Raw genomic sequence first — 13344 nt, 5'->3', positions numbered from 1 at the left:
AATATAACAACATAGAAAACAAACATTGAATGCCCACCCCAATTCACGCCCTGACCAACCTAAAATAGAAACATACAAAAGGAACTAAGGTCAGGCATCGGACAGCGTATTGTTCAAAGCTTCATAAACCACAGGTGAAGACTAACATTGAAATGCAAACAGAAAAACATATAAATAAATAGTTATGGCGCCGACAGAGATGGCCGCCTCGCTTCGCGTTCCTAGGAAACTATGCAATTATTATTATTTTTTTTAACGTGTTATTTCTTACATTTAGTACCCTAGGTCATCTTAGGTTTCATTACATACAGTCGAGAAGAACTACTGAATATAAGATCAGCGTCAACTCACCATCAGTACGACCAAGAATATGTTTTTCGCGACGCGGATCCTGTGTTCTGCCTTTCAAACAGGACAGCGGAATGGAGGACAGCGGAATGGATCCCATGCAGCGACCCCAAAAAACAACTCCGAAAAAGAGGGAAACGAGGCGGTCTTCTGGTCAGACTCCGGAGACGGGCACACCGTGCACCACTCTCTAGCATTCTTCTTGCCAATGTCCAGTCTCTTGACAACAAAGTTGATGAAATCCGAGCAAGGGTAGCATTCCAGAGGGACATCAGAGACTGTAACGTTCTGTGCTTCACAGAAACATGGCTCACTGGAGAGACGCTATCCGAAGCGGTGCAGCCAACGGGTTTCTCCACGCATCGCGCCGACAGAAACAAACATCTTTCTGGTAAGAAGAGGGCCGGGGGCGTATGCCTTATTGCTAACGAGACATGGTGTGATGAAAGAAACATACAGGAACTCAAATCCTTCTGTTCAACTGATTTAGAATTCCTCACAATCAAATGTAGACCGCATTATCTACCAAGAGAATTCTCTTTGATTATAATCACAGCCGTATATATCCCCCCCAAGCAGACACATCGATGGCTCTGAACAAACTTTATTTAACTCTTTGCAAACTGGAAACCATTTATCCGGAGGCTGCATTCATTGTAGCTGGGGATTTTAACCAGGCTAATCTGAAAACAAGACTCCCTAAATATTATCAGTATATCGATTGCGCAACCAGGGGTGGAAAAACCTTGGATCATTGTTACTCTAACTTCCGCGACGCATATAAGGCCCTGCCCCGCCCCCCTTTCGGAAAAGCTGACCACGACTCCATTTTGTTGATCCCTGCCTACAGACAGAAACTAAAACAAGAGGCTCCCACGCTGAGGTCTGTCCAACGCTGGTCCGACCAAGCTGACTCCACACTCCAAGACTGCTTCCATCACGTGGACTGGGACATGTTTCATATTGCGTCAGATAACAATATTGACGAATACGCTGATTCGGTGTGCGAGTTCATTAGAACGTGCGTTGAAGATGTCGTCCCCATAGCAACGATTAAATCATTCACTAACCAGAAATCGTGGATTGATAGCAGCATTCGCGTGAAACTGAAAGCGCGAACCACTGCTTTTAATCAGGGCAAGGTGTCTGGTAACATGACCGAATACAAACAGTGCAGCTATTCCCTCCGCAATGGTATCAAACAAGCTAAGCGTCAGTACAGAGACAAAGTAGAATCTCAATTCAACGGCTCAGACACAAGAGTCATATGGCAGGGTCTACAGTCAATCACGGACTACAAGAAGAAATCCAGCCCAGTCACGGACCAGGATGTCTTGCTCCCAGGCAGACTAAATATTTTTTTTGCCCGCTTCGAGGACAATACAGTGCCACTGACACGGCCTGAAATGAAAACATGCGGTCTCTCCTTCACTGCAGCTGAGGTGATTAAGACATTTAAACGTGTTAACCCTCGCAAGGCTGCAGGCCCAGACGGCATCCCCAGCCGCGCCCTCAGAGCATGCGCAGACCAGCTGGCCGGTGTGTTTACGGACATATTCAATCAATCCCTATACCAGTCTGCTGTTCCCACATGCTTCAAGAGGGCCACCATTGTTCCTGTTCCCAAGAAAGCTAAGGTAACTGAGCTAAACGACTACCGCCCCGTAGCACTCACTTCCGTCATCATGAAGTGCTTTGAGAGACTAGTCAAGGACCATATCACCTCCACCCTACCTGACACCCTAGACCCACTCCAATTTGCTTACCGCCCAAATAGGTCCACAGACGATGCAATCTCAACCACACTGCACACTGCCCTAACCCATCTGGACAAGAGGAATACCTATGTGAGAATGCTGTTCATCGACTACAGCTCGGCATTCAACACCATGGTACCCTCCAAGCTCGTCATCAAGCTCGAGACCCTGGGTCTCGACCCCGCCCTGTGCAACTGGGTACTGGACTTCCTGACGGGCCGCCTCCAGGTGGTGAGGGTAGGCAACAACATTTCCTCCCCGCTGATCCTCAACACTGGGGCCCCACAAGGGTGCGTTCTGAGCCCTCTCCTGTACTCCCTGTTCACCCACGACTGCGTGGCCACGCACGCCTCCAACTCAATCATCAAGTTTGCGGACGACACAACAGTGGTAGGCTTGATTACCAACAACGATGAGACGGCCTAGAGGAGGAGGTGAGGGCCCTCGGAGTGTTGTGTCAGGAAAATAACCTCACATAACCTCACACTCAACATCAACAAAACTATGGAGATGATTGTGGACTTCAGGAAACAGCAGAGGGAACACCCCCCTATCCTCATCGATGGAACAGTAATGGAGAGGGTAGCAAGTTTTAAGTTCCTCGGCATACACATCACAGACAAACTGAATTGGTCCACTCACACAGACAGCATCGTGAAGAAGGCGCAGCAGCACCTCTTCTACCTCAGGAGGCTGAAGAAATTTGGCTTGTCACCAAAAGCACTCACAAACTTCTACAGATGCACAATCGAGAGCATCCTGGCGGGCTGTATCATCGCCTGGTACGGCAACTGCTCCGCCCTCAACCGTAAGGCTCTCCAGAGGGTAGTGAGGTCTGCACAACGCATCACCAGGGGCAAACTACCTGCCCTCCAGGACACCTACACCACCCGATGTTACAGGAAGGCCATAAAGATCATCAAGCACATCAACCACCCGAGCCACTGCCTGTTCACCCCGCTATCATCCAGAAGGCGAGGTCAGTACAGGTGCATCAAAGCTGGGACCGAGAGACTGAAAAACAGCTTCTATCTCAAGGCCATCAGACTGTTAAACACCCCACTAACACTGACACAACTCCAGCCACTTTAATAATGGGAATTGATGGAAAATGATGTAAATATATCACTAGCCACTTTAAACAATGCTACCTTATATAATGTTACTTACCCTACATTATTCATCTCATATGCATACGTATATACTGTACTCTATATCATCGACTACATCCTTATGTAATACATGTATCACTAGCCACTTTAACTATGCCACTTTGTTTACATACTCATCTCATATGTATATACTGTACTCGATACCATCTACTGTATGCTGCTCTGTACCATCACTCATTCATATATCCTTATGTACATATTCTTTATCCCCTTACACTGTGTATAAGACAGTAGTTTTGGAATTGTTAGTTAGATTACTTGTTGGTTATCACTGCATTGTCGGAACTAGAAGCACACGCATTTCGCTACACTCGCATTAACATCTGCTAACCATGTGTATGTGACAAATAACATTTGATTTGATTTATAACACGAGGAATAAATACACAGTGAGTAATGGTAACTTGGCTAAATACACGGGTACCAGTACTGAGTCGATGTGCAGGGGTACAATGTAATTTAGGTAGATATGTACATATAGGTAGTGGTAAAGTGACTAGTATGTGATGAGTCAAGAGTGCAATGCAGATAGTCTGGGTAGCTATTTGTTAACTATTTACAGCAACTAGCTTAGCAGTCTTATTGTTGGTTGGAGGTAGATGCTGTTCAGGGTCCTGTTGGTTCCAGACTTGGTGCATCGGTACCGCTTGCCATGCGGAAGCAGAGAGAACAGTATATGACTTGGGTGGCTGGAGTCAGACCATTTTTAGGGCCTTCCTCTGACACCGCTTGGTATAGAAGTCCAGGAAGGCAGGGAGCTAGGCCCCAGTGATGTACTAGGCCGTACACACTACCTTCTGTAGCGCCTTCTGTCAGATGCCAAGCAGTTGCCATACCAATAGGTGATGCAGCCAGTCAAGATGCTCTCAATGGTGCAGCTATATAACTTTTTGAGGATCTGAAGGCTCATGCTGAATCTTTTCAGCCTCCTGGGTGGAAGAGGCGTTATCGTGCTCTCTTCATGACAGTGTTGGTGTGTGTGGAACATGATAATTCCTTAGTGATGTGGACACTGATAAACTTGAAGCTCTCAACCTGCTACACTACAGCCTGTCGATGTGGATGGGGGCGTGCTCGGCCAACCATTTCCTGTAGTTCACGATCAATTCCTTTGTCTTGCTGACATTGTGGGAGAGGTTCTTCTCAGGCCAGGTCTCTGACCTCCTTCCAGTAGGCTGTGTCATTGTCGTCGGTGACCATCGTGTCATCTGCAAACTTAATGAAGGTGTTAGAGTTGTGCATGGCCACGCAGTCGTGGGTGAACAGAGAGTACAGGAGGGGACTAAGCACGCAACCCTGAGGGGCCCCTGAACAGTGTCAGGTGGGATGTTTTTTGCTACCCTCACCACCTGGGGGCGGCCTGTTAGGAAGTCCAGGATCCAGTTGCAGAAGGAGGTGTTTAATCCCAAGGTCTTTAGTTTAGTAATGATCTTAAGCTTCAGTTAGTCAGAAGTTGGACTCGAAACATTATCAAAGGGGCCTGCCACAGCAGCAATGAGATTTGTGCTATCTGAAGGATTGTTTATGAATGTGAATGCCATAATATAGTTCAGAGAAAGGTGTCCAGTCAATACCACAAGAAGTTCAGTTCAGTGAAAGACTTCCAGTCAATACAATACAATACCTTAAGAATACCTCAATACGTCCTGATAATGTGTTTCAAGGGTAGGAAGGGAGGAAAGGGAAATGAAGGCAGCTCATCCTCCTGTTCCCCCTGATTTTGCTGTGATCCTTGAGCAAATAGTCTGTGTTATACAAATCATCTGTGATTGCCTGATAAGGACTGTTCTAATCCGAGCCCTGATGAAGGAAAATAAAAGATCAGAGAGAAAGAGGTGGCGTATAATCTACTGCAGTCAGTCAGTGTGTGTAGGAGTTGCAGTCCTTTATCATGGACCGTCTGCACTCTGAGGGAGGGATGTTGGCTTATTGCTGTGTTTAGCCCCACACTCCTTGCCCGCTCCGCTCGGTCATATTGATAGCATGATTTAATCTACCTCCTCTGTTTCCCTGTCCAGCCCGGCTCAATCTCCCCCCACCAGGCCTCCACTGATGCCATTATCAACCTGTCCTAAGCAGACGTGTGAAGAGGGAGAGAGATGGAGAGAGCGACAGAGACAGAGAGACAGGAAGAGAGCACCATACAAAATAAATATAGGGAGGTTGCATGAAAGACAGGAAGAAATAGAGAGAGAGAGAGAGAGAGACAGAGAGAGCGAGCGAGAGAGAGAGAGAGAGACAGAGAGCGAGAGAGATATGGAGAGAGAGAGAGAGAGAGCGAGAGAGAGAGAGACAGAGAGAGATATGGAGAGAGAGAGAGAGAGAGAGAGATATGGAGAGAGAGAGAGAGAGAGAGAGAGAGAGAGAGAGAGAGAGAGAGAGAGAGAGAGAGAGAGAGAGAGAGAGAGAGAGAGAGAGAGAGAGAGAGAGAGAGAGAGAGAGAGAGAGAGAGAGAGAGGGAGAGAGAGAGGGAGAGAGGGAGAGAGAGAGAGAGAGAGAGAGAGAGAGAGAGAGAGAGAGAGAGAGAGAGAGAGAGAGAGAGAGAGAGAGAGAGAGAGAGAGAGAGAGAGAGAGAGAGAGAGAGAGAGAGAAAGGGAGAGAGAGAGAGAGAGAGAGAGAGAGAGAGAGAGAGAGAGAGAGAGAGAGAAAGAGAGAGAGAGAGAGAGGGAGAGAGAGAGAGAGAGAGAGAGAGGAGAGAGAGAGAGAGAGAGAGAGAGAGAGAGAGAGAGACAGAGACAGAGAGCGAGAGAGATATATATATATAGAGAGAGAGAGAGGGAGAGAGCGAGGGAGAGATAGAGAGAGAGAGAGAGAGAGAGAGAGGGAGAGAGACAGAGAGAGAGGGAGAGAGAGACAGAGACAGAGAGAGAGAGAGAGGGAGAGAGATAGAGAGACAGGACTAATGCATAAAAGAGAAAGGGTGAGAGAGTGTCAGAGTGTGTTCCTTTGGGACATCCATGTCCAGACATGGGTTAAGGACATAGGTGCTGTCCATATTTAGGCTGTCTGGTGTGTCATTGTTTTGTTGACTCCTCAGATTGTAGCCTATGTGATGTCATGTCCATGATGAACCCCTTTCTGCAGGCCCTCGTCTGTGACATAGTCTGGTGTTGGTCTTTCCTTGAGTGGATGAGTGAAGAGGGCTCGATTCAATCCGTATCGCAGAAGTTCAGTGCTATAGCGCGATTGAAATTTAAAGGCATTCCCAGTAATCGCTGCAATCAGAAATGACCTTGAATTGAATCGGGGTATAGGGTTAAACTTCCTCTATATGGATTGAATCAAGCCCCTGATGTCTTTATTGTCTGTTGACCTACTGTTTGCAAAAACATACAGGGCTGACTTTCTAAAGAACGTGCCTACTCCTGGACTGAAACGCATGTTCAATGTAGAATCTTTATTCAAAGTGATTTTTAGTCCAGTTCTTGGCCAGGAATTCAGCCATTTTTATCTTTTAAGGGACAAGTAATTGTAATGTACATGTAACTGCCAAAATAATGGAAACACTTGAGTAAATGTGGGATACAAAGTATATTGAAAGCAGGTGCTTCCACACAGGTGTGGTTCCTGAGTTAATTAAGTAGTTAACAGCCCGTCATGTTTTGGGTCATGTATAAGAATGCTGGGCAGGCCATTGTTTTAGCTACCATGGCTATGCCCCGATAGGATGACAATGGCCCCATCCACAGGGCACGAGTGGTCACTGAATGGTTTGATGAGCATGAAAACGATGTAAACGATATGCCATGGCCATCTCAGTCACCAGATCTCAACCCAATTGAACACTTACTGTATGGGAGATTCTGGAGTGGAACCTGAGACTGCGTTTTCCACCATCATAAAAAAAACACACAAAATTATGGAATTTCTTGTGGACGAATGGTGTCACATCCTTCCAATAGTGTTCCAGACACTTGTAGAATCTCGTCTAAGGTGCATTGAAGCTGTTCTGGCTCGTGGTGGCCTAACACCCTATTAAGACGCTATGTTGGTGTTTCCTTTATTTTGGCAGTTGCATGTTGTTACTCTCATGCAGTTTTTGCAGTTCTTTTAAAGTACCATTTCTCCTTTATTAATGATGCCCTGTAGTTTTTTTCAGCACATTCAGCTTGTGAACAGAGTAATTTATCTTTAATACTTTGTTTTACTACTCCTACTCAAGGCTTTTTATTGTTTGGGAGAAATGACCATATTTTACCCTCTCTGCGGAGGGCAGTATAAATGAACTATGAAAGATGCGTTCCTGAGATGGATTTGAATGTAGAATATAACTGCAGAGAATTGTCCCAAAGCAAATCAATGCGACCCCTTCAACTGTCAAGTAAGGTCACCACCAGATGTTAGAAAGTCAAATGTTACACAATGGTGTGTAGGTCTATATCCATGAACTAAAGACAATACATGCCTTTCACAGCTGGAGCCTTTTTGATGGGTAAAATCACATCAAATCAAACTTTATTTGTGACATGCGCCGAATACAACAAGTGTAGACTTTACTATGAAATGCCCAGTGTTTTACCCCAAAAACTCAGACTTTTCTGTTTCCATCTACGCGGGTCAGAACCCGGGTCTCACTGGGCCATGGATCCGGCAAACCTGCTCTCACTTGGGGCCAAAGCCAGGCCAGTGGTACTTTTCAGCTGGCATTTACATAACAATGGCTAACTGTCAACTTTAACACCTTCTCACAAAGCAACTATTTTGATTCTGCAGAGGATGTTGATTCTGCTCTTCAAGTCCCCACTGTCAGCCCGAGCTATGGAACCACAATTGACCTAGTATAACATAAGGGTGTATACATTAGTCTAAAAGCTGCATGGGTCTTATGGTGTTTAGCATGGCCATGTTTGGAGCGTAAGTCAGGGATTGAGGCCTAGCAGCTGGAGTTTGTTCTAAGAAAACATCCCCTGTAGGATGGTAACATACTGTATGCTGTCAGGTGGGGTGGTTGGAGATGTCTCATTATGTATCACCAGCAGGGTGGTAGGTGAGGAAGGTGTTTATAGACACTGAACACTGAAGACATCAGAAGACTTTGTCTACACTTTATTATTTCATATCCAAGGTATTACTATTCTCCTAACAGCTGATCTGCGGCAGGTAGCCTATCGCTTAGGAGCGTTGGGCCAGTAACCGAAAGGTCAGTTGTTCGAATCCCGAGCTGGCTAGGTGAAAAATCTGTATGTGCCCTTGAGCAAGGCACTTAACTATAATTGCTCCTGTAAGTTGCTTTGGATAAGAGTAACGGCCAAATGACAACAAACATGTACAAATCTGATTAGATCTGTCAAATCTATGGCAGTTTTCTAAAATGAGCTCTAGCATATGACTCCACCCTGCTGTCTGTCCCCTCTCCGTTGTGGAGATGAGATAGGAAATAAGGGGATGAGGAGATGAGGTGTCCAGGCCCAGGCTGGCATGGTGGTAACTGCATCCTGTGAGTCTGGCTGAGACACGGCCACTGACGGTAGAGAGAGAGAGAGAGAGAGCAGAGTCAACACCATCTGGACCACCATACACACTCCAGCCCCACCGAACCTCACCGAGCGCCAGAAAGATGATTGCTAACAGCGTGATTATGGCTCTATTAGATTAGCCTAGCATTGTTTACGGGCTTGTGGGTTTGCCCGTGCCAACTGTACCTACCACATAGAGAGAGAGAGAGAGAGAGAGAGAGAGAGAGAGAGAGAGAGAGAGAGAGAGAGGAGCAGAAGGAGGTGAGGGGAACTGTTCAGCAGCTGCTGTAAGAGTCCTTTACTCATTGCCTCGTGTTAGCCTACTCTGGGTGAAGTCTGAATGAATGGAGGAGAAAAATATGAATTCTTCAGAGAGGATGCCTGTTGTCATTCACTGTGGTATAACTGGGCACATCCTGTAGGCACACACACCCAAATGGTGTATCGTCCTCGTTTGCATGAGTAAGTTAGACACAGTTCATGTAACAATTCCCACATAATATTATGAGGCTCATACAGTATCACTTGCATATTCATATCCACATGTCGCTTAACGTTAAGACTAAATGGCCCCATTTAAACATCTAAAGTCATTCCAAGCCTCATTCCCTACTATTGACCGCAGCAGTTGCCCTCAACTGAGGATGTGATACATACAAGCATCTCTATCCTGGGAATATATGTGTGTGTGAGGGGGAATGCCCTGATAGCCACACGCCCAAATCCTCCAGGACTTCTCTTTTCTGATCTGCTCCCATGCCCATGCCTTGGTCCTATCAGTAACAGTCCAATGGCCACTCTATACAACTCCTGCCTGATTGTATAAAAATCTGATTTGGGGTCAATTCCATGTCAATGAATTTCAGTAAATTCAGGAAGTAAAATAATTTGGATTTCAGTTTACTTCCTGACTGGATTGAAATGGAATCAACACCAACCCTGATAAAAAAATACAGCTTTATTCCATTCCACCGCCACTGATTCTGCCCACTGCCACTGATAGTTTTATCTCTACTTAGCACCATGCAAGGGAATGAAGACATGATCACAGAAGTGGTGTGATTAGCCAAACTCTCTGTATGCCAGACCCACTGCATGGGGAGCAGTGAAAGGTGCAGAAGAGGACGAGCCAAGTTTCCATTCTGGCTGGAGCAATGGCATCGTTTCTCCTGTCTGTCTCCCACTGCTAATAGAGGGAGGGAACAGTGAGTCTGGGAAAGAGCTCTGTATAAGATTCTATCCATGTGTTTTCTTTCATTAACTTCAAATGTGTTACTGTTGTATGGAGTCTTCTAATATATAGTCAACCCCTTCATTGCCCTCTGAATAGAGTTGCTTTACTAATCCTCTCACTGATATGCCTGAGAGACAAGTCACCAACTCAAAGAGCCTCAGTGTCTTTCTGTCTTAATGCAGTCTCTGTTCTGTTCACACTCTTCCGCCTCCACTGCCCCGGCCCACCAAACCCAGGTTGGGTTTAGAAACTGGTTCACTACATTGCATTGATGCGGTTATATGTGTTAAATAGCACCCCCTGCTGGCAAACAGACAGAACATCAGTCAGCATACAGTCGGCTGGTACAGTAAGATCTTTGAAAGAATTAAATGGTGAATACAAACCTGTGTCTGTAAACAAGTACTTTCTCTCTGTCTTTGGTGTACTAACACTGACTCTCTAGTCCCTCTCTCCTCTATCCCTCTCTCCTCCTCCTCTCTCTCTTTATCCCTCTCCTCCTCCTCTCCTCCTCCTCTTCCTCCTCTCTCCTTTATCCCTCTCTCCTCCTCCTCTCTCTATCCCTCTCTCCTCCTCTCCTCCTCTTTCCCTCTCTCCTCTATCCCTCTCTCCTCCTCTCTCCTTTATCCCTCTCTCCTCCTCCTCTCCTCCTCTCTCTATCCCTCTCTCCTCCTCTCCTCCTCTTTCCCTCTCTCCTCCTCCTCTCTCCTCTATCCCTCTCTCCTCCTCTCCTCCTCTCTCCTCCTCCTCTCTTCCTCCTCTCTCCTTTATCCCTCTCTCCTCCTCCTCTCCTCCTCTCTCTATCCCTCTCTCCTCCTCTCCTCCTCTCTCCTCTATCCCTCTCTCCTCCTCCTCTCTTCCTCCTCTCTCCTTTATCCCTCTCTCCTCCTCCTCTCCTCCTCTCTATCCCTCTCTCCTCCTCTCCTCCTCTTTCCCTCTCTCCTCCTCCTCTCTCCTCTATCCCTCTCTCCTCCTCTCTCCTCCTCCTCTCTTCCTCCTCTCTCCTTTATCCCTCTCTCCTCTCTTCCTCCTCTCTCCTTTATCCCTCTCTCCTCCTCTCCTCCTCTCTCTATCCCTCTCTCCTCCTCTCCTCCTCTCTCCTCTATCCCTCTCTCCTCCTCCTCTCTTCCTCCTCTCTCCTTTATCCCTCTCTCCTCTCTTCCTCCTCTCTCCTTTATCCCTCTCTCCTCCTCTCCTCCTCTCTCTATCCCTCTCTCCTCCTCTCCTCCTCTTTCCCTCTCTCCTCCTCCTCTCTCCTCTATCCCTCTCTCCTCCTCCTCCTCTATCCCTCTCTCCTCCTCCTCTCTCTATCCCTCTCTCCTCCTCCTCTCCTCCCCCTCTATCGCTCTCTCCTCCTCCTCTCTCCTCTATCCCTCTCTTCTCCTCCTCTCTCCTCTATCCCTCTCTCCTCCTCCTCTCTCTATCCCTCTCTCCTCCTCCTCCTCTCTCCTCTATCCCTCTCTCCTCCTCCTCCTCTCTCCTCTATCCCTCTCTCCTCTATCCCTCTCTCCTCCTCCTCTTCTAACCCTCTCTCCTCCTCTCCTCTATCCCTCTCCTCTTCCTCTCTCCCCTATCCCTCTCTCCTCCGCTCTCCTCTATCCCTCTCTCCTCTCTCTTCTATCCCTCTCTCCTCCACTCTCCTCTATTCCTCTCTCCTCCTCCTTCTCTCTCCTCTATCCCTCTCTCCTCCTCCTCTCTCTTCTATCCCTCTCTCATCTACCCCTCTCTCCTCCTCTATCCCTCTCCTCTTCCTCTCTCCTCTATCCCTCTCTCCTCCGCTCTCCTCTATCCCTCTCTCCTCTATCCCTCTCTCCTCCACTCTCCTCTATTCCTCTCTCCTCCTCCTTCCCTCTCCTCCTGCTCTCTCCTCTATCCCTCTCTCCTCCTCTCTCTTCTATCCCTCTCTCCTCCTCCTCTCTCCTCTACCCCTCTCTCCTCTATCCTTCTCCTCTTCCTCTACCCCTCTCTCCTCCTCCTTCTCTCTCCTCTTCCTCTCTCCTCTATCCCTCTCTCCTCCGCTCTCCTCTATCCCTCTCTCCTCTCTCCTCTCTCCTCTATCCCTCTCTCCTCCACTCTCCTCTCTCCTCCTCTATCCCTCTCCTCCTCCTCTCTCCTCTATCCCTCTCTCCTCCTCTCTCTTCTATCCCTCTCTCCTCCTCCTCTCTCCTCTATCCCTCTCTCCTCCTCCTCTCTCCTCTATCCCTCTCCTCTTCCTCTCTCCTCTATCCCTCTCTCCTCCTCTCCCCTCTATTCCTCTCTCCTCTCTCCTCTATTCCCCTCTCCTCCTCCTCCTCTCTCCTCTATCCCTCTCCTCTTCCTCTCTCCTCTATCCCTCTCTCCTCCTCTCCCCTCTATTCCTCTCTCCTCCTCCTCTCTCCTCTATTCCTCTCTCCTCCTCCTCCTCTCTCCTCTATCCCTCTCCTCTTCCTCTCTCCTCTATCCCTCTCTCCTCCTCTCTCCTCCTCCTCTCTCCTCTATTCCTCTCTCCTCCTCCTCCTCTCTCCTCTCTCCCTCTCCTCTTCCTCTCTCCTCTATCCCTCTCCTCCTCCTCTCCCTCTATTCCTCTCCTCTCCTCCTCCTCTCCCTCTATCCCTCTCCCTCCTCCTCTCTCCTCTATCCCTCTCTCCTCCTCTCTCCCTCCCTCCCTCTCTCCCTCCTCTCCTCCTCTATTCCTCTCTCCTCCTCCTCCCTCTCCCCTATCCCTCTCTCCTCCTCTCTCCTCTATCCCCCTCTCCTCCTCCTCCTCTCTCCTCTATCCCTCTCTCCTCCTCTCTCCTCTATCCCTCTCTCCTCCTCCTCTCTCCTCTATCCCTCTCCTCTTCCTCTCTCCTCTATCCCTCTCTCCTCCTCCTCTCTCCTCTATCCCTCTCCTCTTCCTCTCTCCTCTATCCCTCTCTCCTCTCTCCTCTATTCCCCTCTCCTCCTCCTCCTCTCTCCTCTATCCCTCTCCTCTTCCTCTCCCTCTATCCCTCTCTCCTCCTTTCCCCTCTATTCCTCTCTCCTCCTCCCTCTCTCCCCTCTATTCCTCTCTCCCTCCTCTCTCCTCTATCCCTCTCCTCTTCCTCTCTCCTCTATCCCTCTCTCCTCCTCTCTCCCTCTATTCCTCCTCTCCTCCTCCTCTATCTCCTCTCTATTCCTCTCTCCTCCTCTCTCTCTTCCTCTCCTCTCTCTATCCCTCTCTCCTCCTCTCTCCCTCTATTCCTCTCTCCTCCTCCTCTCTCCTCTATCCCTCTCCTCCTCCTCTCTCCTCTATCCCTCTGTCCTCCTCTCCCCTCTATTCCTCTCTCCTCCTCCTCTCTCCTCTATTCCTCTCTCCTCCTCCTCTCTCCTCTTCCTCTCTCCTCTATCCCTCTCTCCTCCTCTCTCCTCTATTCCTC

General features: G+C 48.1%; 1 protein-coding gene across 1 annotated transcript in view; it reads left to right on the top strand.

Moving 5' to 3' along the window:
* The window catches only part of LOC124035009 (transmembrane protein 266-like), a 101182-nt gene that overhangs the window by 51331 nt on the left and 36507 nt on the right, over positions 1-13344 (top strand). The gene's annotated exons all lie outside the window — the stretch shown is intronic.

The sequence above is a fragment of the Oncorhynchus gorbuscha genome, linkage group LG05, assembly GCF_021184085.1.
Source record: "Oncorhynchus gorbuscha isolate QuinsamMale2020 ecotype Even-year linkage group LG05, OgorEven_v1.0, whole genome shotgun sequence".
In the NCBI taxonomy this organism is placed as follows: Eukaryota; Metazoa; Chordata; class Actinopteri; order Salmoniformes; family Salmonidae; genus Oncorhynchus; species Oncorhynchus gorbuscha.
This window is presented reverse-complemented; position numbering and strand designations above follow the sequence as displayed.